Genomic DNA, 27,652 nt, shown 5'->3' on the forward strand with positions numbered 1-27,652 from the left:
GAAAATGCTTTGCTAACACAGGCCTACAAAAAGATGGTTTATCTACTGTTCATATATTGCTCAAATGCCCCCTTAAAGTATTCCCCCTTTGACACCTCACACCCCCATACTGTGATCGCACTAGGCAACAAACCTAAAATACTACAACACCCCAGCCATCCCTTATTGTGTTTCCACATGGGACTTTGCATGCATTGTTTGCTTTTAAGTTACCCTATGCATTCTGCACCATGTTCAATGATGTCTCCACCCCTGATGTCAAACGCCCCGTCATTCGTTACATCACCCCGTTACTTGCGTACCTAATACTTGTGCCCCCTTGGCAGCGTTTTACCTGGACCCTTACAACACCTGCTTGCCTGCACCACAGTATTATGAGTGTCCACATCCTACAATTGCATAATTGCAATTAACCACACATAGTGCAGAGTACCCCACCACCCGATGTCCCAGGCGGTCCCACCTCAGCCTTCAGTTCTTTATGAACCAAGGGACAGATCTGGGCTGTGACCGAGATACACTGGCAGCTGGCTAACTGTTTGACTTGGAGTTGCATCACCCCTGGTTCCCCTGCACATTTCAGGAACCAGGAAGCTCTGCCTGCCTCCTGGTTCCTTTCTGCGTGGAGCGTGGGAATGGAAGCCATGGAGCGGCAAGGACAGAGCATTGAGTCCTGTCTGAAGCTGGGTGGGAAGCAAGTAAGAAAGTTTTTTTGCAATTTGTATGTGTGTTTTGCATGCATCCATGCTGGATGTGAAGGTATGAATGTATATATGTATATATGTGTGCTTGTATGTGTGGGTGTATCAGTCTAAGTGTACATATAAGTTGGAGCTCAGGATTAATGGTGTGTGCATGTATGGTTGAGAGTGTGTGTGTCGAGTGAATTACAATGCAGTGTTTGTGTTTGAATGTTCTGGGTGAGGATGTGGAGAATGCAGTGTGAATTTTCTGGTACAAGTCTGAGTGACTGTTAGAGAAGCTGTATGGATGCGTGAGGGAATGTTGGGGGAATAACTTTGAAAGTGTGCACACAAGGTTGGGGTGTTACTGGAGCATGTGGTGTTCTTAAAGTGACATGCCATGTTTTACTGACATTTCTGGGCAAAGCCAACCTGATGAGTGTTATTACATCTAGGAGTGGTAGAGTGTGTGAATGGGGCAGACAACCATGCCATTTAATCACCTTGGGAGAGGGGAATTTTTGCAGGCAGTAAGGAGACATTTACTTATTGTAGAGTTGCATTTTTTACTGGTGTTCAGGGCACAGTTATCATGAAGAGTTATCTTACATGGTGGGTGGGAAGTAATTGTACACCCAACAATAAAATGTTTTCTTGCTATCTCATTACATATTTTTTATTGGCAAATAAAAGGCAAAATTAACAGGACTTTGTGCATACATGGGGATACTAGCATACATTGACAGAGCCAGCAAGACATGATTTCTAATAGTATTATTACTGGACACACACAGAGGTGGCTGGTACACCTGGGGTATGGGAGGGCAGCCCCTGCCTTCTATGCCAAGTGAAAGATTCAAGATTTGAATACAAACATACATCTTTCACCTAGTGCAGTGCACAGCGTGCCCCTGCAGCAGCATGACAATCATGGACATTGTGGGTGCGTGGCTGTCCAGGCTATTCTGGAGTGCACTGCTCATAGGGGGGGCCCACAGTTGTGTGTTATGCCATTGGTTCTAAGCCTAGTGGCTTGACTCCATCTGGCTCCCATCTGAATTTGTGGATAGCAGAGTTATGATATGACATGAGTAAACATTGTGGTCCAAAGGATGAGTGCCAAGCATTGTCATTATTCCAAGAGCTTTTGGCCTCACAACCAAAACCCAAGCCTACTTCAATTCAGCTGTCGTTTCAAAAGGAATCAAATTGTACATGGCAATGTTTTACATAGGTTTTCTGGTTTTATAGTATTTATTTCAACATTTCATTTGTATTTGCTCAGATTCCGTTTCTTAGACATATGTACTTATCCACATTTATATATGTTCTGCAAACACAATATTATGCAAAACATATTATGCAAATAGTGCTTCTCTGCATTTATTCAAGTTAAAAATGTAGTGCTGTAATGCCTGTAACGGAAAGCTCATGGAGCTGGGTTCTTGCACATCAAAGTCAATATCCAATTTCATCTTAAAACAAACACCAGTTTCTTATTTTGATGTAATAAACATCTCTGTAGCCATTTTAAACAATGTCAAAGGGAAATAAATCACTTATATAGGCTCTCCTTTGTGTTACTTTGCATAGTCAATGGCATGTAAGGCATAACTGACAACCCAAAGTGCTACTCAAGAAACAGGAATTTACCTTTTTCCGATTTTACAAATAAATACTGAAAGGAAACGTATGACTGATTTGCAGCTATGCCTATAAACTGGGTAGTGCTTTTTAAAAGTTGTGCTTACGTCGTATGTATGTATTTTTTGTCTTTGGCCCTCATTACGACCCTGGCGGAAATCGTGGCGCAAAATGCACCATGGAGCACGGCGGAAAGCTGCCGATAGCGCCATGGGGGTTGGCGGATTTACCGCCCCATTCCGACCTTGGCGGGGCGGTAAATCCCCATTCCCCATTTTACCCTTCCCCATTCCCATTTTTGCCCCATAGGGTATAATGGGAGTGGGGAAGGCGTTAATTACGCCACCGTAAAATACGGTGGCGTAATTAACAACAAGGTCCCGTAGCGCCATGGATTTCTCCGCCCGGAAAAAACAGGCGGAAAACGCTCTATGGCGCTACGGGAACTCGTAGTAGGGCGGACGGGTCTGCCGCGAATACCGCTGGCGTAAACCCACTCCGCCAGGGTCGTAATGAGGCCCTTTGTCTTTTAGAGCAACATGTTGTTGATAACCACTTCAGAGGGCAATTGTTCATGGGCGTGTTTGGCCCAACCCTCAGTGACTACCATATGCACTGCTGTACAAATGAAACATGTGTCCTACATCGAGGCCCAAAGAGCATTAACATTTAAAGGCGCTGGTTCTGCAAAAAAGATATGAGGGGTGGAAGACTATGTTGAACTGAAGTGTTTTGATCTCCTTCCAAAAACACGTGTTCCCTGAGTGGTTGTGGATGATTGTTGCAGATTTTAGCAAATGGTCCTTTATTCCTTTCCTTTCAGCAATCTTACATCATTTTGTTGCCAAACACTTGTGGACTGTTGGGGTCTTACATTTCTTCAGTGGACTGTCAAAGGAACCATAAAGCATTATGAATGAAGCAGAATACTGCAAATTATACATGTTGTTTCATCTGGAGGCAATATAGTCAGTTGTTCGTTAGATAAAAGCAGAATTTTGTCAGATGGCTTACTGTTAATTGATGTTCACACTTATTGAACGCCAAATGAAACCTGCATCAATCATAACACTTATACAATTGTTGAACTTATATAGAATCCATCTAGTCTGGTCCCTGTCCTTGTGCTGCATATATAAATACAATTTTAAAATGAATGCTTACGTTATTGAAATATTAATGCATAAAACCACTAAACCTACAAGAAGACAATGTGCCTCATTACAAATCGCCCGGTATGGAAACAACGTTGGCGGTAAACCCGCCGCCACCGTTGTTTCCATGCCGGGCGATCACAACTCCTGCAGGTGGGAGGTGATGTTCCCGCCAGGTCTGACCTGGCGGGTTTAACACTGCCTGCCTGCAGGCGGACGAGGAAACACCGGCAGCATTACGAGATGCTACCAGTGTTTCCATGATCCCCATTCCCATCGAGTCCCATAGGACTCAATGGGAATGGGGATTAACACCATTCCGCCTCCATGATTCCCGGATAACCAGGGTTGTAATGCCCCGGTAATTCCGGGAATCACGGAGGTGGAATGGTAATGCGAGTCCGGCGGTAACCAGGCGGTTTTACCGCCGCGGTTACCACCGGACTCGTAATGACACCCATTGACATTCTGAAAGTCATTATGTATGAAACCTAACCTGTAATATGTAAATATTATAGTGCAGTGGTTGCCATACTATTGTTAGGTGCATATCAAGTTCTAAAGGAAACCCGAACATTGAACTGCAAATAACCTCTGACTTGCATGACAGATTTGGCAGATATTTTGCAAACAAAAAGATTGTCAAGGGCCCCCCCCAGAACAGATATTGCAGGAAAGATTCATTAAAAAATGAAAAATGTATTAAGCAAGCAAACAAAGGTGTGTTTTCGGCCTACTCGCATTAATTTCCCCATAAACAAAAAGTTCCAAATCCTGCTAGCACAGGGCAAATACCACAAGACCGAAATGACCAAAAAAGAAACAACTTGGGCATGAAGCATTGACTCGATTTCTAGTAGGTTTCTGGGGTTATTCTATCCAGTAGTTTTTAAGATATCTGATAAGGCAGGGAATTCCTCCTTCTCCCCAAATTATAGTTATATCTCCCAATTCATGTTCTGTATACCCCCAGCACTCATCTGTAATGGTAAAACTCTTTTCCAAGAAGTGCCTCTCCGGCTGACTTGGCTCATCTGTTACCAAGTACCCATCTTGTGAACCTGTTCCACTGTAACCAAGGAACACATTGCCAAACACACCATGTAACCAGTAATTTTTCTTGTGTCTTTTTGTAATTATTGTTCTGATGTATCTTTACGTTGCTCTCCTCTCGCAACTAAGTAAGACTTCTGTAACAGCGCCACAATGCCCCAGGGCCGCCTTGTGCACTTTATGAATGCAAACAAATAAATACATAAAAAATAAATAAATGGTGCTGTGCAGAAATGTCAAAGCAGCAATTATTTCCCCAAATTCTATTGCTAATAACTTTTGACTTGCCGGATGGATTTGGATGAAATTTTCCAAGCATAAAGTCTGTCATGGGCTTCCCCCCGAACTGCATATTTTGCTGACAACATTTTGCTGACAATCAGAGGACTGAATAATTGGTTGTTAATTACTTTGTTTCATTTGATCATGATTTAGTTGGAATTAAGAAGATTTTGTATTAAAAAGTGTGTAACGAGTTTGCTCATAAACTAAACTGCACAATAATTTTTTTTAAATCAGCTGCCCGAAAACTGCTCTTCACCGACACTGAGCCCCTATTCAACTTTGCCCCCCCTTGATGGAACAACAGCAAAAATATTCAAGGTCAGGTTTATATTGTTGTCACAAAGTTTTGTTTTGCTTTGACAAACGGTACCAAAGTAATAAGCCCTTCCTTGAATATGTAATGTGTGCATGTATTATATTCAGTGAACATTTTTTTTTTAGCATGAAAACAGTTAAGAGGAACAATACATTCCAACAAACCCTTTAAAATTCACTGAAAAAAAACCTTAGTTAAAGAGGCATTATGGAAAAAACGTACTGTACCAAAACCCCTGAAATTCGGCAGACAATTCACTGACAACATCACTATTGACTTTACTGGTGATATCACTAATGACATCATTTATAACATCACTGATTACTTCACTGGTTGCATAATTGTTGAAATCAGATATAAGATCACACATTATGTATATTAAAATATTGTTGGGTCACTCTCTTGGCACGTATGTTATTTCAGTATACTTTATTATTATTATAAGAACATGACATAGAACAATGGACGGATACAAGTGTATGATATGAGTATTTGTGGAGCATTCATTTGTCATATTTATTAAAGGATGACATTTAAAATATAAATATGCAATATTTTTGAAATATCTTTAATTTTGTTTAATAGCAAGCAATTAATGTAGTCCATTCCATAGAATATACCTGATTGTGGCAAAAGCACTTTAGCTATTTTTAAGATGATATAACATGTATGTACAGTAGTATACAAATGATAATATAAATATGTAGAAATGCAAGCATGTTCAATCCTAAGTGTTAGGCTATTGCTAAATGAATTGATGCAGATTTTCTATTGTGCTTATTATGAAAATAGTATATAAACATATTGATTTCTAAATGAGAAGTGTTAAACATACACATGCAAAACAAAGTACACTTATGTATAGAGATATATTGTAAGAATTCTTAGCATGGGTATTATACTACACTATTTATATTACATAATACATATATACAATAGTAATGAAGCTTACAAATTGAAGATTTACTTTTAGACATGTCATGGGATTTATATTACTATCAGTTATTTATTTTCAAAATGAATTATGACTTTTTTTCCACTCTAGCAGATGACATGCCAAAGGAAATAATCTTTACATACTATAGTATTTTTTGTTGTAGTCCTTTTTGCATGTACTTCAAATTAGGGGCCATACACTAATTGTACTGAAATTACAGCAGAATAAAATGTACTTTGAACTGATGTATACGTATTTTATTGAACACAATAGTAACAATCGCCACCTGACATCTGTATATATTAAATCAGAATAGGTTGGTATAAAACATAAAACCAAAACACTTGATCTGTGCTTTGTTAAAACATATTCAAAATGTATTCATTTTCAATAATAAAAGTATCAAACTTACAGACATGGACTTACTGAGAGAATAATAGGTCCAGGAGTCAGCACTCCTAACTTTTACATGCGTTCTGCCCCTACATCAAGGCTTGGTCAGGTGCAATTCACTGTAACCTGTTCAGACTCCATTTGTATAGCCTTCGCTTAAGGCACACCCCGATCAACTGACCAGTTCAATTTGCGGTCACATGATCGCAATTTTAAAATGGTGCTATAATTACTACTAAAACAAGTGCCATTTTGGAATGAGCTTTCCAAAGTGTATATCAATCAAACAGTTCTATCCACTCAAAGTTTAAAAGTATATGGGGAACTAAAAGTGGGTAAATCCCAAAATACAGCCGTTGGGTTGTTGAAAGGAACCATACTGTACATTTAGACATATTGGCCTGAAAACTATGTAAAATCACTTCAAGTGGCTACATTTCAGCAGCCATTCATATAAACATTATTGTGCATAAGACATTTGGATGACAGGTTCTTGGACCCTGTAGAGGCAAAACATTCTTGTGGCTGCCAGCATTTGTGCTGTGCTGCTGCCTAATACTCAAAAGCCCCAGTGGGCTTTCAATTTTGCTGCTCTACTTATTAAATATGGCACCAGTGGGCAAACAAAGTACATGTTGACTTATACCACTCAAAACACGAGAGGCTAGACCCGCTCCTGTAGCTATATTCCTCTCAGTGTCTTATAATCCTCCCTTTCAAACAAAGTAATTGACCCAAGACTACATAGTTTATAAATCGTAATCGTCCATCAGATGTACCAACAGCTCTTCGCATGTCTTATGGCCGCTAGGCTTTTGAGCATACATTTAATAATCAATTTAGATTCTAATTTTCTTAAGTGTCTTTCTCTATGTCCTTTTCTCCGATGTTCAGGAACATGGGCCATGGCAGTGTATCTTAACAAAGAAACATCACTATAGTGTTTATCTTTAAAATGTATAGCCTAAGGATAATTCACATCTTTTTTTATGATGGCTCCATATTGTTGTAAGATTCTTATCTTTAGTGGACACATCAAGAGCCAATGTACATGAGATTACACGGAAAGAGTATTGCATACACCACAAACATCATGGTACAGATGATCGACTCTTTAATTTCCCAAATGTGTTTATTGCCTTTGCCATATCAAATCTCAGTCCTTCTTATCACCTGTTTGCACATTTTGCATTTATGGCACTTGTGGAATACTCTTTTACCTTTCAACCAATTATCTAGTGCCCAGCTAACTACCGCCCCATCTCTATCACTCCCTTCCTTGGGCAGCTCCTGGAGAAGCTGGTCTTCCCCCAACTGGCCCAGCACACTGAGCTCATTTGCTGCCTACATGATGATTAATTTGGATTCCGCACATCCAGAGGCACGGAAACTGCTCTTCTGAACACCTGTGAAAAACAAAAACTGCTCCCATCTCTTGACCCTAACTCTGCTGCTGCCCTCATTCCACTCAATCTCTCCTCTGCATTTGATACAGTCAACCACTCCTTCCTCATAAAACAACTCCATGATACCCTTGGTATCTTGGAGAAGGCACTGGACTGGCTGACCTCCTTCCTCAATGACCATCCCTCACAGGTCATTAGGGTATCCTTCTCATCTACTACCTCTATCTCCACCTGTGGCATTCCTCCGGGCTCTAGCCTCGCACCCTGGCTCTCTAACATCTATCTCGCTATACTTGCTCACCTTATCTCCACCTTCTCCCCTCACATCCAGTGTTATGCAGATGGCATACAACGCTTCGTCAAACTTCCCTTTGATGCTCCCCTTACTTCCTCTACCATTCCCGGCTGCCTATCTGCTATCCAGGCCTGGTGTGCCTCCAATGATATATGCCTCAATGCGACCAAGACTCAGATCCTTCCCATTGGGGCTCCCACTCACTTTGCTATGACCGCCCACTATGGGCTCTCCACCTTCTCCTGCATCGGAAGCCAGAAACCTTGGAGTAAGCTTCAACTCCTCCCTTCCTTTCCTCCCTTACATCTTGCACCTTGACAAGCAGGCCAATTTTCGACTGCATCTCCTCATAGGTATCCTTCCTTTCCTAACTTTTCCAGAGAAGCTCAATGTCTCTATAGCTCTGGTACGCTCTAGGCTAGACTACTGCAACAGCCTCTTCATTAACCTACTCTCTTCCTCTCTCTGCCTATTCCAGCTTGCCCAGAAAAGGACTGCAAGACCTATCCTTGGCCTCAACACCAGGGACTGTATCTCTCCAGCCTTAAACTCCCCCCATTGGCTCCCGGCTGCTGCAAGGATCAAATCAAAATCCCTCTGCATCATCTATAAGGCTGTCTGGGGCCGAGAACCAATCTATCTACAACTTGCTCTCACCAAATCCTTCCAGATCTTTATGCTCAGCCGGCTCCAACTATATGCTCCAACACTTTTCTAAGCAGTGAGCTAGTGGCAGATCTCTCTCTTCGACTGGTTCCCTCCTTTGGAAAAGCCTCCTCATTCCTCTCATTCCCGTGCTAATACCCCACAGTCGATGAGATTGGTGGCTTGGGACCTTATGTGTCCTTCTGAGTCCCGGCCTTACGCTCAATCGTGCTCAGACATCCTCTCCATCTCAGCACTTGCCTTAGGACACCTGCTGGCTTGTGTTCTCACAGGCCTGCACTAACTATTGGCAGGTTTTCACACAACAGACTCCTTGCACTTCCTTCTGTGTCACTCCTAGCACTTATCCCCTTCCTCTGTCCCCCTCCCTCTCTCTGTCTCCCTTCACTTGCATTTTATGAATGCTCACAAGGTCTAGTAGGACCCCCTCTTTCTTGATCATCAGTTTATATTATTTGCCTTTGTTACCATGTTCCCTCCCACTTTGCACTGCGGGCCCTATGAAACACAATGAGCCTCATTTGAACCCTAGCGGTAAGGCAACAACCGCACCGGTAGTGCTACTGGCGCCGTTGTTGCCTCACTGCCTCATTACGATTTCTGCTCGCTGGGCACGCTCTGTACGCCTGGTTAGACCAGAAGTGCAGAGCGGCACCCGCTAGCAGAACAGATGCTAACAACGGTCCCATCATCAACAGGACCCTTGTTAGCATCATCCCCATTCCCATTGAGACATATGGGGGCTCAAAGTGGAATGGGGACCTACCGGTTCTGTGTCCTGCGAATGGGAATTACTGGGTCCGCATAGGTCGGAATGGCCCAGTAATTCCCATTTTGGGGTAGCCATGCCACTAAAAACAGCATGGCTACCTCCAAACTCGTAATGAGGCTCAATGTCTTCATGTATCAGCCCCTTTCAAATGCACAATAAATAAAATTAATAAATACGTTCTTAAAATAATCACTTGGTGGCATTAATTCTTTGATCAACGTGGCCTTGGAAAAAGTCATATTAGGATGTGGTCCCACATATCTGGCTAGATCATTATCTCCTAGGCCAATGTTTGTTCAAAATGAGATCTCCTGAATGAACCTGACTATGTCCTCTTCATCAGCTTCCATTTTGTTTTTCTTACTGTTAGAAGCAGTTTTCCTCTGTCAGTGTTATTAGCTGTTTGAAGACCAATGTTGATGTCTCTGTCTTGGTAACCCTTGCTTTGAATTAGGTGGCCATGTTTATAGATTCTTCATCAAAATCTGATTTGTTTTTGCTCTCAGGATTTCCCCACAAGGAATTCTTTTGATGAATGTTTTTGGGTGATAACTGTGAGCATGCAAAGTGGAATTTGTATTTACTGAACAAACTTTATTTAACGTTTAGTTAAGTTTACCAGCTTTATTGCTACGATTATCCTTAAATTCAGCACTTTTTGAAGGTCATGGCTGGCATAACTCAGCATTTATACATATTATAAAACACTAACAAGCCTGATAAGCCACCTATAAATGGTGTCCACTTTATATGTTGCCCCAATATGTTTCTTTTGGCCATGGCCAGTGGCCACCTGCCTTCAACTGTGTCCATTGTACATGTTCCCCCTCTCTTTTGGGCTGACGTCCACTGTATATTTTAAAACACTAACGGGCCACTAGCTATTGCCTTCTGCTGTGCCCGTGTATATTTTAAAACACTAACAGGCCTTTGGCCATGACCACTATACATGTCTTTGAGCCCACTAGCCAGGGCATTTGGCCGTGTCCACTGTATATTTTACAACAGCACCAGGACACTAGCCATGGCCTCCGGCTGTGCCCAATTTATATGTTATATGTTTACATGTACATGATCCTCCTATCTCTTTGGCCCACCAGCCCTGTCCAGTGGGTATGGACTTCGGACATGCCCACTATATATTTTAAAACACTAACAGGCCACTACTCCTGGCCTTCGGCTGTGACCACTATACATGTCTTGTGACCCTGGCCGGTTAGTATGGACTTCATTAACTGTCAGAAGACCCAACATCCATTGACGTTAACCTCAATGTGTATATGCTGGGATGCGTGCCTTGATATGTGAAATCATACATAACTCAAAAAAAACAGGAAGGCATGAATTACACGTTCAGAGTCTGTTGTTCACCATAGTGTCTTTGCAAGTTTGCAAATGGTGCACCTAACATCACTTGGTTTCCCCTTCTGGTTCCTTTTCTCACTTCTCTTTTTTATTTTCTCTAGAGTCAATCACTCTACAACGACTATGATATTCTGTAAAATGATTGACAATTACAATGCGTACATAGTATGTCAATGTACGGGGATCCATATCCAGCTAAAATGAATGTGATCGTTTTTTAATACATTGGTTAAAAACAGTAATAATACCCAGGCTAGCAAAGGGTTTCCAGGGGTATGGCCAGGTATGTGCAGGCACTTGGGTTTAGATATATGTGCTGCAGATTCTGGCACTACTAGGCTCACCACTGCCTAGAAAAGTAACAAAGAACCATAATCATGTGTGCCAGTATCAATTCACTGGTACAAGCATATGGTTCTACAAGTTTAGTTGCCAAGTAAATACCTGGACTCAAGCAGAGTAAAAGAATTTAGGAAATAGATTGTCTTGCAAATTGCTATGCTTTCCTGTGGAAACTTCCCATTTTCATTTTGTACAGTGTATATTTAAAAACACTGATAGGCCACTAGCCATGACCGTCAGCTATGTCCACTATGCATGTTTTTTTCGAGCCCACTTGCCAGGGCCTTCATCCCTGGCCAGTGAGCACTGCCTTTGGCCGTGCCATTGTATTTTTCAAAACACTGACAGGCCACTAGCCACTAGATTCTGAACTGTTTTAACACTGGTAATGTTATGTATAAAAGATGGCAGGCTTTGACATATCACAATGTTTTTAGACAATGCACAGTGAGATTAAATTATTTGCCAAGGATCACACTCTTTGGTTAAGCACCATGCTACAAGCCCCTTGTTTTATGGCTGGTCTCTTGGTGACTGTTGTGGTATATTGCACAACCACAAGTAACTGCATTTAAGCAGTACGGAAAAGGGAAGACAATGACTGGCTGCAAACATAACATATTCCCAGATGCGTTAGCCCCATAGTGAACATCAAAAGATAGCAGCCATGAATATATGCTCAGTAGGTGAACATATATCTTTAAGTGAAATATACAAATGTAGTTAAATTGACCTTCCCCTTAGAAGAACGTGTGCAAGACCAAATAGCATTGGACTTTTAAAAAAAGTAATGAAGACCAGTAAAAAAAGTTTCAATGAATATGCTGGCAAATTATAAAAGGTGCTCACCTTTTAAACACAGAAATCTCTCATGCAGTATTCCCTGGAAAGCAAAATCCCAGCATGAAACAACTGCTTGTGGTCTTGTGGGTAAGAGTCTGCACTAGGAACCTGACAACCAGAGTACAATCCTGAGTACAATCTGGGCAGCCAAAAAGTTGATCAAGCTTACCAACCTAAAAAATAAAAATAAGGTGTTGTGTCCTTGTGCCCTGAAAAGCAGACACAATCAGCCGCAAATAACTGCAACAGGGTTCAGGATTGCAAACTCTCTTACATCATGGGAAAACACTCATGACTTTATTGTCCTTTCAACCCCATGTTTGGCTTTCGACAATACTCTTATCGTAGTTAAAAGGTGTACAATTGTGGTATTATTACCCCATCTTGACTGTGAGACCACAAATACCAGAATGCAATTCAGCAAAAGGCAATCAAATTGTCTCTGAGTGTAATACATTCAAGGGCTGACAGTAGCATGTTTATAAAGAAAATGTATGTGGAAGCCATGTGTTTTCTTAGTAAGTTAAGAGATATTTAAAACTAAGAAAACACATGGCGTTCATGACTGTCTCCAATCCATGTACTAACCGGGACCGACCATCTTTATCTTCAAAGTGAGGAAGGGACCAACATCCTCAGGCCATTTTGCTCTAAGTGGTCTTAAAGCTTTGGCTCATTTATTCAACATGGCCTGAGGGGGCTGGCCTCTTCATCGGTTTGAAACTAATCAGGGTTGGTCACGGTTACTGGAAGCCTATAGTGTCACTGTCCAAGGCATTCGGCCATGGGCAGTGATTCTTCACTTCTGAGGTCCCTGTAGTTGTAAAAACATCTATTTTTTTTGTTTTTATTACGAATAATAGATTACAGGCTTTAAGAAGTCACAATGTTTTTTGTTTTTTTAGGCAATGTGCAGTGAGATTATATATTTTGGCAAGGATCACACACTTTGGTTAAGCAGCATTATACAATCTCTTCGTTTGTGGCCCGTCTCTTGTTGATTGTTGTGATATATCGCACAACCCCAACCAACCACATTTAATCAGCATGGAAAAGATAAAATAAATGACCGGCGGCAAGAATAGCATATGCTCAGGTACTTTTGCCACCATAGTGAGTATCCAAAGCTGGCACCCATGAATATACACACATGAACATATATCTTAATGTGAAATATACAAATGTAGTTCAATTGTCCTTCCCCTTCGAAGAAAGTGGGAAAAACAAAATAGCATTGAACTTTTAAAAATAGTAATAAACACCAGAAAATTAACCTGAGTAAGAAAATATTCCTATAAATATGCTGCCTATGTATAAAAGGTGCTCACCTTTTAAACCCAGCAATCTGTCGTGAAATATTCCCTGGAAAAAAAAAATCCCAATATGAAACAAGTGATTGTGGTCTTGTGGCTAAGGGTCTGCTTTGAAGCTAACCCGTGTTGATCACAGACAATGCATGGATGTGAGACCTGATTGCCTAACTGTTTGCTGGCCATTTCCCCCCTGACTTCACTGTAGCTGTAAAAATATTTAAAACAAATGTAAACTTTTTTTCTATTGCTGTGGGTGCAGAACTACACATACCCTCGGCTATCTGTAGTCATATTATAGACGTGAATATCGGAAAACAGCCAGAAAAAATGCTTTCCTGACCCACCAGGCCCTTACCAAGTGTCCCGCCCTCTCCCATTCCACATACCCTGCCCTCTCCCATTCCCCCCACAACACACGCTGTTTCTGTAACGCAGTTTGCTTTCAAATGTAGGCTATTCATGGCTATTCTGTCCACAGCCGAGGTTACAGAAAATCTTCTTGTTGCAAATTTAGACCCTAGACCCACTCCAACCCACAAAATACACTTGGTGTCCTCTTATCTCCACCCTCAACTCTAGACTGATGGCAGTAAAATGTTTTCTGACCTGCAAATGGCTTTTTTCCAGCATCTCATTTTCCACAGCTATCTCTCGCATTGTGCAAAAACAAAGATGGTGGTTGTTTAATTTCTAAAAACATCCAGTTTTGGCCATTTACCCAAACAATAGCTTTCTATTTTGGAGAAGGGGGAACCACTTTCTCCATCAAATATTTGTTTTGAAACTGCACAGAATAGCCCAGACCGCAAGACGGTCTCAAGTCAACAAGTTATGGTTACAAGTAAAACTGAAAAACCTCAGAAAGTTGCCAGTTATGGTAAGCTAAGCAACCATAACTCGCGCCACCACCCTGCACTGCTAAGACTAACACCCAGGACATCAAAGATGACATCACTTATGTCATTGATGACATCACTGATGACATCACATGTGAAATTAATTTTGATGAAAAGCCCCTACAAGGGGTTGTGTTTATAATGTTGTTAACAAGATGTCAGGGATGATCGGGAGACCTATCATAAAATACCTAATCTATTAACAAATGTATTAATGTAAAAAACATTGTATTGGAGTGTTATTCTTAATACAGGAACCTAATCTTACATAAACAAAGGCAATGGCTGCAGCATGCACTGTAGAAATACAATATTTATAATTTTGTAATTTTGGATAGCACAATAATGAATGCTACCTTATGGTAGTTTTGAGTAATGTTAAACATGTAACAACTAGCTAACAATTCAAGACTTACTACACACTTGTGCTAATACAAACAATACAAATGAAGACCCACAATGCATACAAATCAGAGGCATACAGGGAACCTAATGTAAGGAAGAAAGAAACAGGATTACCAGAAAATGTTAATAACACAAAAGTGTATCTATATGTATACAAATTAATAGTGTTTTTAATGCCTGCTTATTGCCGCATATATGCGCACCATGAGCTGAGACTAAACCCTAAGGAAAGCACTTTAAGAATATACCACAAGGTTAATGTCTAGATATATAGTATGTTTTGAATTTTAATATTCTGGCTGGTAGTGAACATGACCACTTGGCCCAGATAAGTCAGTGAACAAAAACAAGTGGCCCAGATATGTGATGTAATCAGTGATATAATCAATGACATTTGTGATGTCATCTTTGATGTCTTGGGTGTTAGTCTTAACAGTGCGCGGTGGTGGCGCAAGTTATGGTTGCTGAGCTTAGGTTAACTGGTGAATTTCTGAGGTTTTCCAGTTTTACTTGTAACCTTAACGTCCCTATAACAACGTTTTCCCACTAAATTTGATAGGTTTTTATTAGTGCAACTTAACAATAACGTCCCTTTAACAAAGATTTTTCATTAAATTTCATGTTTTTTTTTTCCAGGCTACCCTTAATTTCTCTACATCTCCCTCACATCATAGTGAACCCCTGCCCCTCCAGCATGATAGCCACAGAGTCAGTGGACAATTGCACAGTCTGTGGACCTCAGACAGCATTCACACTCCCCAAAAGCACAGGGGTTACCTTACATTACTCAATCCTGCAACGAACAAAGACATGTATTTTAAACTACAACAAATATATGTTGAACATTCAAAAATTAAATATGTATACAAATTCTGTACTTATGAAACCAGAAGTACAATATCATAGGTTGTCCAACATAATGGAATGCACCAAGCACAAAAGTGAACTGTACATCTAACAGCATTACCTCAGTGCCACCTTGCATACACACTCACAAGCTACTCAGGAAGAAACACTTACAGAAATTATTGAGTACACTATATATATTTTCCCTGTAACATTACAGTTTGTTGTATATACATGACTTGTAAGAAACAGCAGTATTGTTTTCGTTAAACAGAAATGGCAAGCACCCTGGAGTGGTTAGAAAAATTTTCCCCCATGATGAAATGAGTGAAGGAAATAACTCTAATGGTACAGAATACTATTTTTAAAGTAGAAAGAAAAAGTGATGTAAATTATTGCAAATGTCACTTAAATATGGTTTTCTTTTCAACAGTACATAGTGCAAATGAAGAAGGTGGCCCGAATTACTACTAAATGAGCAATAAAATGGGCACAGACAGCCCCAAACTCCAAATGCAGCAAATGAACTATTAAGTCTGTCTGCAAAAATGCATGAACTGAATACTAATTTTGTAAAATTATGACATTTGTCAAAAGTCATATTAAAGACAATATTGGATACCAGAGTCCCAATTGTACCTGGGCCCCTTCCCCCTGTCCCAGCCAATCATCCCCACCAAATGCCTTCAATCAACAACACTATGATGAAACTTCAATCCCTTCCTCCCCTCATATCGCGCTCTGAAACACCTGTGTATGGGCGCGATACAAATAAAATATCATATCATATCATATCATGAACAGTCTGTAGAAAACCCCAATTCCCCCTTATGCTATGCCTTCCCTTTCCTAATTGAGTGTATTTCTGTATATTAATAAATATCTATTTATGTACTGTTGGTGTGTGTTTGTTTCTTTTTTTTAAAGCCCCATTTGGAGTCCTCTGAAAGCGCAACTATCCGGGCTGTCCACAACAAAAATTGAGGTGCCCTCCAAACACTGTGCCTGTCCGGAGATGTCCATAAAGTTGTGACATACTTTTAATTAGTTTGAGGGCTCCACCACTTTCCTACGGACACCTGGGCGCATGCGCACACTGCATCCTGCGCAATAGCTGTCCTGCAGAACTATCCGCAGTGGTTCGGAGACCTCACCGTGAGACTTCGCCCACGCTGCACACCGGGGGTATCGGCAGCCACTGTCCATACACCCAGACAGTTAGAAAGTGCAATCCAGGGTGTTCTAAGCTGAAACTTCACCCTTTCAGAGGTCCTAGACCATGTCCTAGTCAATTCAGCGACTTTTTATAACTTTTTGAGCCCCACCTGTGGTTCGAACTGTCTCTGGTCAGTCACATGGTCCGTGGAGCACACCCCAAAAGGAACACACACACAGCTGCTCCTCATTGTATTTCTGGATGTCCAGGAGTGAGTACCTGCTGCAGATTTTGGGACTCCGATCTCTACTTTGTTCTTCTGTGAGAATATGGCCTTCACGGCCATGGCCACTGCAGCTACCCCACCACCACCACCACCACCATCACCACCATCTGGAGGCCCTGGAGAGGGGAACAGGCGTGGTGATGCAGAGGGAGATTAAGAGGACAAAGAGGATGAGGTAGTGGAAATACCTGTCACCAGCTGCCAACATGTATCTTGGGTGTGGAGGCTTTTTACCAGCATTGGGGAGTACCCAAGGTACGGGCAAGGTTTGATGCACTGAGTGCAAAGTTGTACTCAATTACAGAAAAACCTGGTCTGTATAGCTACGGGAACACCTCCATGCATCGACACCTAAGGTCGAATCACAAGGCAGCAGTTCGGAGAGTTGTACTTTTCGAAGGGACGAGTAGATTTACATCCACTGTCACATCCTCATCATCCACTCCTGCCACCACAAAGTGCTTTTCAGGCTGCAGTCCCCCACCTAAGTAAGGTCCAGCCAACAGTTTCCTTTCTCCACCTGCCCCTTAATCCCTGTGGTTGGTGCCGCTTGCCTACCATCCCTTCCCTTCTCATCCTTGTGTCTCCTGTGTAAAAAAGCCAAAGAAATTATAAAAACACAACAAATAAAAAAAGGTTTGTTTCAGAGCCACCTTTCACAGTTCAAAAATAGAAGTACTAAAAAAAGGCAAGGGCCCTATGTAGCCTGCAAATCCTGTGGACAGCACGGTAGTCCATGGACATATAAAAAATGAAGGTGGTGGCAGCATCTAAACCATTGCACTCTTTTGCATGAGAAAGTGGTAGCTTTGAAAAGAGCCTGTTTTGTATTTTTTGTTTTTAAAATTAAATTGTTTTTACAGCTTTAAAGTAAAAATAGGCAACACCTACTGATAAATGCTTGCTATATTTCCAAAAAGTGCTTCAAAGCATTTTGGACATTTTGCTAAAAAAGCTGATTACCAGCATAAGCAAGATGTACTCCATCTCTACGAAAAATATTGGTGCTATGAAATTTTATATTTTCATTATTGCGCCTTCTTTTCTCCATTTGCAGACCAAATGAACTGGAATACTGCCACTTATTATTATTATTATTATTATTATTATTATTATTATTATTATTATTATTATTACTATTATTATTATTATTATCTGTCTCTGGGCAATGCAAGAAAAGAAGAAAAGAGTAGTTGGGAGTTCAGGAACATGTCCATCATTTTCCCATATGTCTCCTTCATTGCAAACTGCAGTGAAATTCCAGTTACATGTCCTAAACTGTTCCCTCCACAAACAGCAATGATAATGTTCAGATGTTGGAGCATGACCAAATTGACACAAAATGGAAGCAAGTCCTCCCACTTTATGCAGCACACTCCATATCACTTCAAATCAACATGATGAAATCCAAGATGTTTAGCCACTCCACACTACTGTGCATACACCTTCATCTAATGGATCCACGAGTCCCCAAAAATCCACATGTCCTGCCTCCTGAAAGACACAGCCATAGCCATCTACACTCCTCTCACCAGACCTACTGCCACATTGTCTCCTTGCATACCACACCCAGGAAACCTTATTGGCCAATCCCATGGGCTCCACAGTCCAATTTCCATGCTTGCCATCCTCAAAAGCTCCAGATGTGGCACGTGCTATCTGTGGACTACTGCGGTGTCCGCGGACAGATCGTCCAATTCAAGGGGGTGGGGAGACAAATTAAACACAGGTTAACATATTTTCTCTTTAGTGGTGGCTCTGAAAAGAGCCTTTATTAAGGGGCTTGTAAACAAACACCTTTTTTTATAATTGTTTTGGCTTTTCTCATGTTTTTCTTTTCCTTACAGGCTTACAGGAACCACTTCAAAGCATTCCTTACATTAAATTTTCCAACACAACTGGTATAAATTGCTATGCAAATGTAGCAATCAATCTTCTGTTCCAATTGCCACCAAATGTTCAAAACATTTACTTGAACGGCACAGACCAGTTTTGTTTGCAAATGCTTGTCCTTCATAGAAATGCAACAAATAATCCTGTCAACACGTACAGTGTCTCAGGAACAAGACAATCATTGGACTACTGTGCAGGTATGGTAAGATTCACCATAAACACAAAGGAAGATCCACAAGAATTTGTAATGTACTTACTGCAAGTACTACTAAGCCAAAATATACCTAGAAATTAAATCTTCTAGATTTGATAAGCGTGGAAGCATACCTACACTCTCCGTAACCATGTTGCACAGGAACAGGTCCCTAATGAAGGATTTGTGTATGTATTTATGGCATTGAGAATCCATTCCACTTCATCAGTTGGTGCAAAATGCAAATCATGGCATATTATTAACTGTTTGCAATTCAGACAATAGTTCGACCTTACACATAAACTCACATAGCCCAAATGTAATAATAATGCTTTTAAGGTGCAGCGTAGATGCTACCAAAACAACTGCTAGTGTACTAGCTTCATGCACGGGCAAGCATCTCTTGGCAAGAAAACCTTCACAACAGTAAACATAATCTATCACACTCATGCCGCAACCACTGAAGGTCACTATACAACATAGATAAAAAGAAAGGTTGTGGTTGATTTGAATGCAATGGCAATTCCATTACTCTAAGACATAGATTACCAGCAAATCTAACAAATGCCTACTTACTATACCTTAAACCAATATTTAGTCACTGACCTGTAAACCTATTGTAAGTCAATGCACTTTAGACACCAACAGGTATCTATGTACTTCAATAAATACCCTTCTCAACTGTAAAACAATTAGAATACGCCAAATGTTATCTAACCACATCCATAGTGCTACAATACTGTTTGTGAAATGGAAAACAGTTTCAATATGCCAACAGATGTAAATCTAGTACATTTTTGATAATGCTACATAGATTTGTCCCCCAATGACCCAATATTTATGCAAACAGACACAACAACTGGTAAAAACACACACTAATGCTGTTTCACCCATAGTACTTAAAATGTACTCATTATGAGGGTCTACAAAATTCAGTCACTAACCTGCAAAACTATCAACATTTAGATTATGCCAACCGGTATCTAACTGCAGCCATACCACTCCAATAGTACTTTTAAATATCAAAACAGCTAGAATACACCAACAGAAATAAAAGTGCTTCACAAGATACCCTTGAAAACTGTAAAATTATCAACAGTCAGAATTTGCCAACTGCTATTTAACTGCACCCATAATACTGCAATGTTACTTTCTAATGCGGAAATAGTTTGAATCCACCATCAGAAATGAAAGTGCTTCAAAGCATACCCTTCAAAACTATAAAACTATCAACAGTTAGAATATGCCAGCTGGTATCTAACTGCATCCATAATACTGCAATATTACTTTCCAGTAGTGAAAGAGTTCAAATCCACCAACAGGAATGAACGTGCTTCAAAACATTCCCTTCAAAACCTTAAAACTATCAAAGTTAGAATACGTTGACTGGTATCTAACTGCACCCATACTACTGCAATATTACTTTTGAATAGTAAAATACCTAGAATACACCAACAGGAATACAAGTTCTCCAAAACATACCCTTCAAAACTGTAGAACTATCAACAGTTAGAATATTCCAAATCATAGCTAAATGTACCCATAATACTGCAATATTAGTTTCCAATACTAAAATACTTAGAATCCACCAAAAGGAATGAAACTGAAACTGCATCAAAGCATAATCTTCAAAACTGCAAAACTATAAACAGTTAGAATACTCCAACTGCTATCTAACTGCAGCTGTATCACAGCACTTTCAAAAAGCAAAACACGAACACCATTGCAATTCTTCCAACTGCCACAATGCTTGTAACAACAAATACACTTATTTATGCACCTTAAACATTCCTTTAATTACTGCACACTTCAAACAAACATAGCGTAACACGTAACATCAAATAAATGTACTAGGTATTTTTTAATCCTACATGGATTTTCTTTTTTCCACAGACCCAATGATTATGCAAGCAAACACAGCAAGTGTGCAAAATGCACAGTAATGTTGTTTGAAGCATAGTACTTAGAATGTACTAATTATGAGGGTCTAAAAAGTACATGAATATGAGAGATTGTATGCAATACAACATTGTAAAGTATCCTATATAACATATTATGCTATGTTTTTTTTTCACAGAGAAAGAAGCAAAGATTGCTCCTGCATTAGATTGTACAACAAAGTCAATCAGTGCCCCCATTTCAAAATCAATGAAACGTACCATTTCTATTTCAATGGTATTGTGTCACTATCTTCCAAAAATGATACACTGCCTATACAGTGCATATAATTTCTATACTTATATTATTATAATGGTTGTTTCCAATGGGAGAATTCCATTTCTGTAGACATTTTATGACAATGGTTATGGCCAGTGGCCAGATTCTTAGGTGCATGGCCATATTATGCTGTGGTGCATGTGACCAGTGCCTACATTCTTGGAATATAGGCACTGGCCACAACCACCACAGCATAATATGGCCATGAACCCAAGAATCTGGCCACTGACCACAACCACCACACCACAACTCACCCCTAACTTCCCAATTCAAATGCCATCTGTAGACATCAAAATAGACCGCCAACCCTATTTTTCACCATTGCCAATATCACCATATCATCTAGATTCCATTCCATTACTCAAACAAGCCCTCTTGTAGTGGCCAAATTACCCCAAATGTGTTTCTCCAACTGCCCACTTACTATTACAATTGTTGTAGCCAGATTCTTGGTTGCATGACCGTATTGTGCTGTGGTGGTTGTGCCACTGCCAAGATTCACGGGTACATGGTCTACATTTTTACCCTATGCAACCATCCTCATAGCATCTACATTCCACTCCCCTAACCTAATAAATCCTGCCTGCAGTCACCAGATAAGCTGTCTTCCCAAGTCCATGCCCGCGGACTAATGTGGTGTCCGTGGACTACCATGCCCTACACGCTCTTCTTCCACCAAAACAAAGAGCCCCATATCATCTTTCTTTGACTCCTCTGCCCTTCCCAGCCTCTCTTCCCATCACAAAATAACCCAATATGTTTCCCAGCCCTGTTCCCCACGCGCTATCCGTGGAAGTCGCGGCTGTCCACGGAGAGAACGTGGCAGGAGTTTAGGAAAAATATGATGCACATCATGCTTTTCACCAAACAATCAGCGGGCACACTGGGTGTTTGTGGACATCATGCCGCCTTCCGGACCAATCAGAGTCCTGTCCGCCCAAATATTATGCAAAATCTTGCTTACATTGCATTTTCCAAATCCATTATTCCGATGTAGCAGAGGACCCCCCGCTTCAAAACGGAATTGTACGATCAGACTGAAAAAAGGTCAGACCATATAAAAAGTCTGAAAAATGCTACCACCAAAGGTCCAAACACCAAAAGTTCAAACCTTTGGTGGTAGCATTGTAGGTAAGTATGAAGAAAAACGACAGCGGCAGCTGCAGGGGTGTCCCCCGCAACACCCTGCTCACTATATACTGTGTCATATAGTGAGCGGGGTGTTGCAGGGGAAACCCGAGCAGCACACCCAAAAAAAATAAATGGGGGCTGCGGGCTGTCCTCCGCAACATTCCGCTCACTATACTTTGGAGTATAGTGAGTGGGGGTTGCAGCTGCCGAAAAAAAAGGACCCTGCAGTGCCGGTTCCCCATCACGGAAGTGAAAGGGAACAGGCATTGCAGGGACACAGCCTGAAGAAAAGATAAGTAGGGTTTGTTTATGTTGCGGGTGTGGGTGGGGGTGTGGCTATATAGGGGTTTTGAACATGTGTTAGCATGGGAAATGTACAAACCATTTGTTGTTCGTACATTCCAAATGCAAACTTTTTAGCCGCAGGAAAATCAGCCGCTTTTGGGTCACGTAGATCCTACAAAACACAGTTTTCTGAAATAGAAACTTTACTTTCCTGCGTAAGCTTTCAATATAGGGAATCATATAATTTCTTTGTGCTTTTTCAACACATTTTGTCCTTCAAATTCTTAGTATGGTGTATTCCAGGACACATAACAAGGAGACCCTTCATCTAGAGTTCACAGCGTGCCCAAGTCTGTTTCGTTTTTGGTAACAGATGCCACTAAAATGAGCAATATTAGTGACAATCAGTGTACTGAGAAACAATGAAATATTTCAAGTAAACCATATATCACATAATGTACTTCCATTTTAATGGTAACAATGTGACTGTTCCCAATACATTTATGTTTTCTTTCAAATATAACCCCAAGTGCGGTCCACACAGGCATTGATTTCCCTATAAGTCAATAGTGATCTACCCCCTGCTCTCTGCTATGAGAAGCGTTTCCCCAGTAGAGAGTTGGAGGAACAGGGTCGGAGTTATAGTGAAGAACAGTAGTTTGTCCGAAAGAGCTGCGGGTAGTCTGTTCCCACGGGCCAGATAATCTTGTGGATAATGCAAGGGTCTTGAATTTCATCCTTAAAGCAACCACAAAGGCATCAGAGTTTGTCCGGCATAATTGATAGGACCTGAAGTGCTAATAGTGACAGAATGAGAAGTACAGTGATCAGGTAAAAGTGTAGAGACACGAACAGTGGAGCACGGGTTTACTAGCTTCTGTGTACATCAATTCCCGCAAACATATCCATTTCTGCATTCATGCACGCACCCCTTGCTGCCCTCCTCACTAATATGTAAATCTGCAAAGGCCACAGGCGCATGTTTATCATGTACATTGGCAATACAAATGCCTTGGCCTGTTATTTCAATGTTGAACACTGTGGCACATAAACCTTTAGTCTATTGCAATCCTTAGCCACTTATCATGCTACCTTCTTTCCAGCATGTCCAGACTTAATTTATTTTATTCATTTATTTCTTGGCTATTTATGAAGCGCCTACACCCAAAAAGAAAATGCCACATCACCACAAGACCAAAAGAGGGTGGGAGGGTGCAGGGAACAAAACAACAATGATATGATATGATAAGTTATTTATAACATGCCTGTACACAGGTGTCTCTAGGCAAGACAAGACAAGGAAGGGAAAAACAAAGGGAAACACAACAAACTATCTTACTAGGCCTTATGTCATTCATATCATACAAGTGCAAGCGGAAATGAGAGGAGAAGTGCCAGGGGATGGAAGGGGAGAGTCACTAGGCAACCTCCAGTTAGTGGCGCCAGGGTGGCTGGCTCTGAGTAAGTGAAAATAGGCATGGCACGGTGGGTTTGCAGATACAGTTCATAGTGTGAGGTGGTACTGGAGGCAGTGCATTGGGCTACTGGTCATGAGGGAACCTGGTCCCCAGAAGGTTTAGAGGGTGGCCAGGTAATCAGTTAGTGCAGCAGAATGATAATATCAGCAGGGGAGAGAGAGAAAGAAAAGTCTTCAATTACTTCCAGAACCTGAGATGTTCCTGTTCAAGTTTGAGAGATGCAGGAGAGCTGTTCCAGAGAGAGTCACCAGCCAAGGAGAGAAATCTACCCCCCACTCTGTACCTAGAGAAGCGTCCAATGCTCAGAGAGTTGGAGGTGGAGGAGTGAAGGGCTCATGAAGAAAAATGCTTAGGAAGATAAAGTTGTAGTTAGTGTGGTTCCTGGACACAGAAAGCCTTCTGAACAATGCAGAAGGTCTTCAACGTGTTCTTTGCAGCTACCAATTGGAGCCTGTGGAGAGATTTCAGAAATGGAGATATTTTATCTCTTGGCTTAAGGCCAATGACAAGTATTGCAGTCCTGTTCTGGATAACCTCCAGAGGGCTAAGAGTAGAGTAGGAAGATTTAGAAAGAGGCTGGTGCAATAGCCTAGGGCTCCTCAGACAGTGAACCACTGGGGGAAGTGACAAATGGAACAATACCTCTCAGTAGATGCAGCTGCTAGTCGGACTTCTTAAAGACGTTCGTAATGTGAGGACTGAAGAAGAAGGTGGATTCAAAGATGACACCAAGATGTTTTTCCTAACCAGAAGACGCAGGTACAGGACCGAAGGAGGACAGCTGGATTGAAAGAGGGTTAGTGGTAGCAGAGGTCCGATAAGAATGTTCTCAGTTTTACTGGCATTAAGGCAGAAATTATTGGAGGCACACAATTCCTGAATTGCAGACACACAGTCAGGGATAAGCAAGAGAGGAGACGATGCAGCACATGCCTTGAATGAGAGAGTGTCATCCGCATTACACTGAAAGTTAGAAAACAATGTAAAGAGTAGGTGTGCTAGAGGGGTTTCAAATAAAGATACAAGAGCCACAGTGAGACATGTGGTTTTGAAGCCAATGCTTAGTCTCACAGCCGTATTTCGAATTTGCTGTAGGGGGCCGAGAGAGAACATGGGGGGTAGAGCCTATTGCAAGAGTACAGGCAAGAAAGTACCAGAGCTCTACAGACATTGAGCTTCTAGGTAAATCCGAGGGGGGGGAAGAGGATGGAGCAAGTGCGATGGACACATACATATGTTCATTGCAGGAACAGAGTCTTCAAAGGGGAGTCTGGCAACACCAGGACTTTGGTGGCCATTTGAACAATAGTCACAGTGCGTGAGATGCCTTGAGGTGCACATGGTGTTCCGCACCTTCAGCGCACAATCACAGCTGCCAACTGCCATTGATACTGGACAGGAGGTATAAGAGGATGTGGCACGCTCCATAGGCCAAAGCTATGTTTTATTGCACACCAATATGTAACAATACACTTATATGTTTGAACGTGTAGTGCACTTGCAAAACTTTCTCACAACTGTTTAGCGTGAATTATTTTTAATATTTGTATTTAGTTTGGTAAGGTAGATATCAATGATACTACAAATTATACTCCTTTGGTTGAGGTACTGGCTGCATCAATCCAAGGTGTTTTCCACTGTCAATGGGGAAATCATCACGGATGGCTGGAACTACCCACGCAAGTATTACTCTTTGGACGCAAAATCCCTGTCTTCCATGAATCCACCTTATGCCACAAACCTGCACCACGTGTGTAACAGATACAGTCATAAATTACTGAAATGAAGGCAATAATTACATTTTTTTATTTGCACTACCTTGTAAAATGTATGACATTGTTTTCATTTATAAAGTAACTTTTCATACAACGTTTTGACAGTACCTGTGTTTTGCGATCCACATACAGAACTCTATTGTCCATTTACATTCAGTAACACAAATGGAGTAAATTGTTTTGCTAATGTAACTATGAATCTTCTCTTGTCCTCAATTGTTCACAAACATTTACGTACATAACTCAGACCAGTTGCATTTGTAAATGGTTGTCCTTCATAGAAATGCCACAAACATTACTGACAACACAGTGTCTCAGCTATATGGCAATAATTGGCCGAATATCATACTTATCCCAATATAGCAACATTTATTGTCCAATTTACAAAGTTTCACCTTAAAACCCTGCCATTTCCCAACTTCTACCATAATTTTTAACATTTTTGTCTGACGTCATAGCTTACTTTCCGGACAGTGTCACATGACCACGTGCGCATGACATGATGATGTGTTCACAAATGCGCCTGCACTTCGGAACTGGTCTGTGCTTTGTTAACAGTTCAGAACTGCATTTTCCAGCTCATCTTGGAACTTTGAAACTCAAAATGTACCCTTGAACAGCTCCTGCACCTATTCTTACTCATTATCCATTAACAATCTAAGACACAGAACATACTTGGAAGAATATTAGCAAAATTGCTATTTATCTTAAAAATGGCATCAGCTATTGACATCCCTGCTCCCCAAGATCCACCACCACCACCAGCTTGGCGACCTACACAACAAAAAAGTGCAATACTTCCAAAGACAATGAAGAGGACCAAGAAGATAAGGTAGAGGTTGTGCCAACCTCTGGCACCCAGAGAGAATCATGGATGTGGCAGTTCCTCACCACTGATGGGAAAGTATAAAAGGCTAAAGCTATCAAAGTGAAATCCTCTGAGTGCAATGTTGTACTCAGTCACGGACTACCTGGACCATAGTCCTACGGGACCACCTCCATGACGCGCAACACCCAATCCAACCACCACAAGGCTCTCAGAAGGGATGTTCCTTTCTTAGCCAGTAGTAGGCTGTCTTCCTCCACCTTATCTTGCTCAACCAATACTGTAACCACACAGCCTACTTCTGTGGAACACAAAATCCCACCAGCTACATCGTAAGCAATACAAGAGGCTTTTGATCCATCAGTTTCGAAGTGCTTTTGAAGCTGTAATCAAGGAGCATGTGAAACACTGCCCCCTACCTTAGATGTAACACACACACAACATCTTCCTCTGTCCACCTGTCCCTCCATGTTAGTGCTTGGTGCCTCTTCCCTCATTTCCCTCCACAACTTACTTTCTCACCTCTCCTGTAAAAAAAAGAAACCATCAAAAAGCAACTAAGTGCGGAATCCCACTGTAGAAAGGAAAATCCTTTTCCAATATGGCCAGGATTGAAAGGAAAGACAGGGCTCCGTACAGAGCACCTCTTCCCTTTCCATGGTGGTCTGCAGAAGGTGAGGAGAGAACCCTATATTACCACAAGTAAAAATGCTTCCCTTACAAACCAATCCCAATTTCGAAAACATTTACCACATAGCCAGTCCCTGTTATACATGGCCACTTTTTCCCCATTGGTCA

Source organism: Ambystoma mexicanum, chromosome 1p (assembly GCF_040938575.1).
Source record: "Ambystoma mexicanum isolate Mex_15411 chromosome 1p, UKY_AmexF1_1, whole genome shotgun sequence".
In the NCBI taxonomy this organism is placed as follows: Eukaryota; Metazoa; Chordata; class Amphibia; order Caudata; family Ambystomatidae; genus Ambystoma; species Ambystoma mexicanum.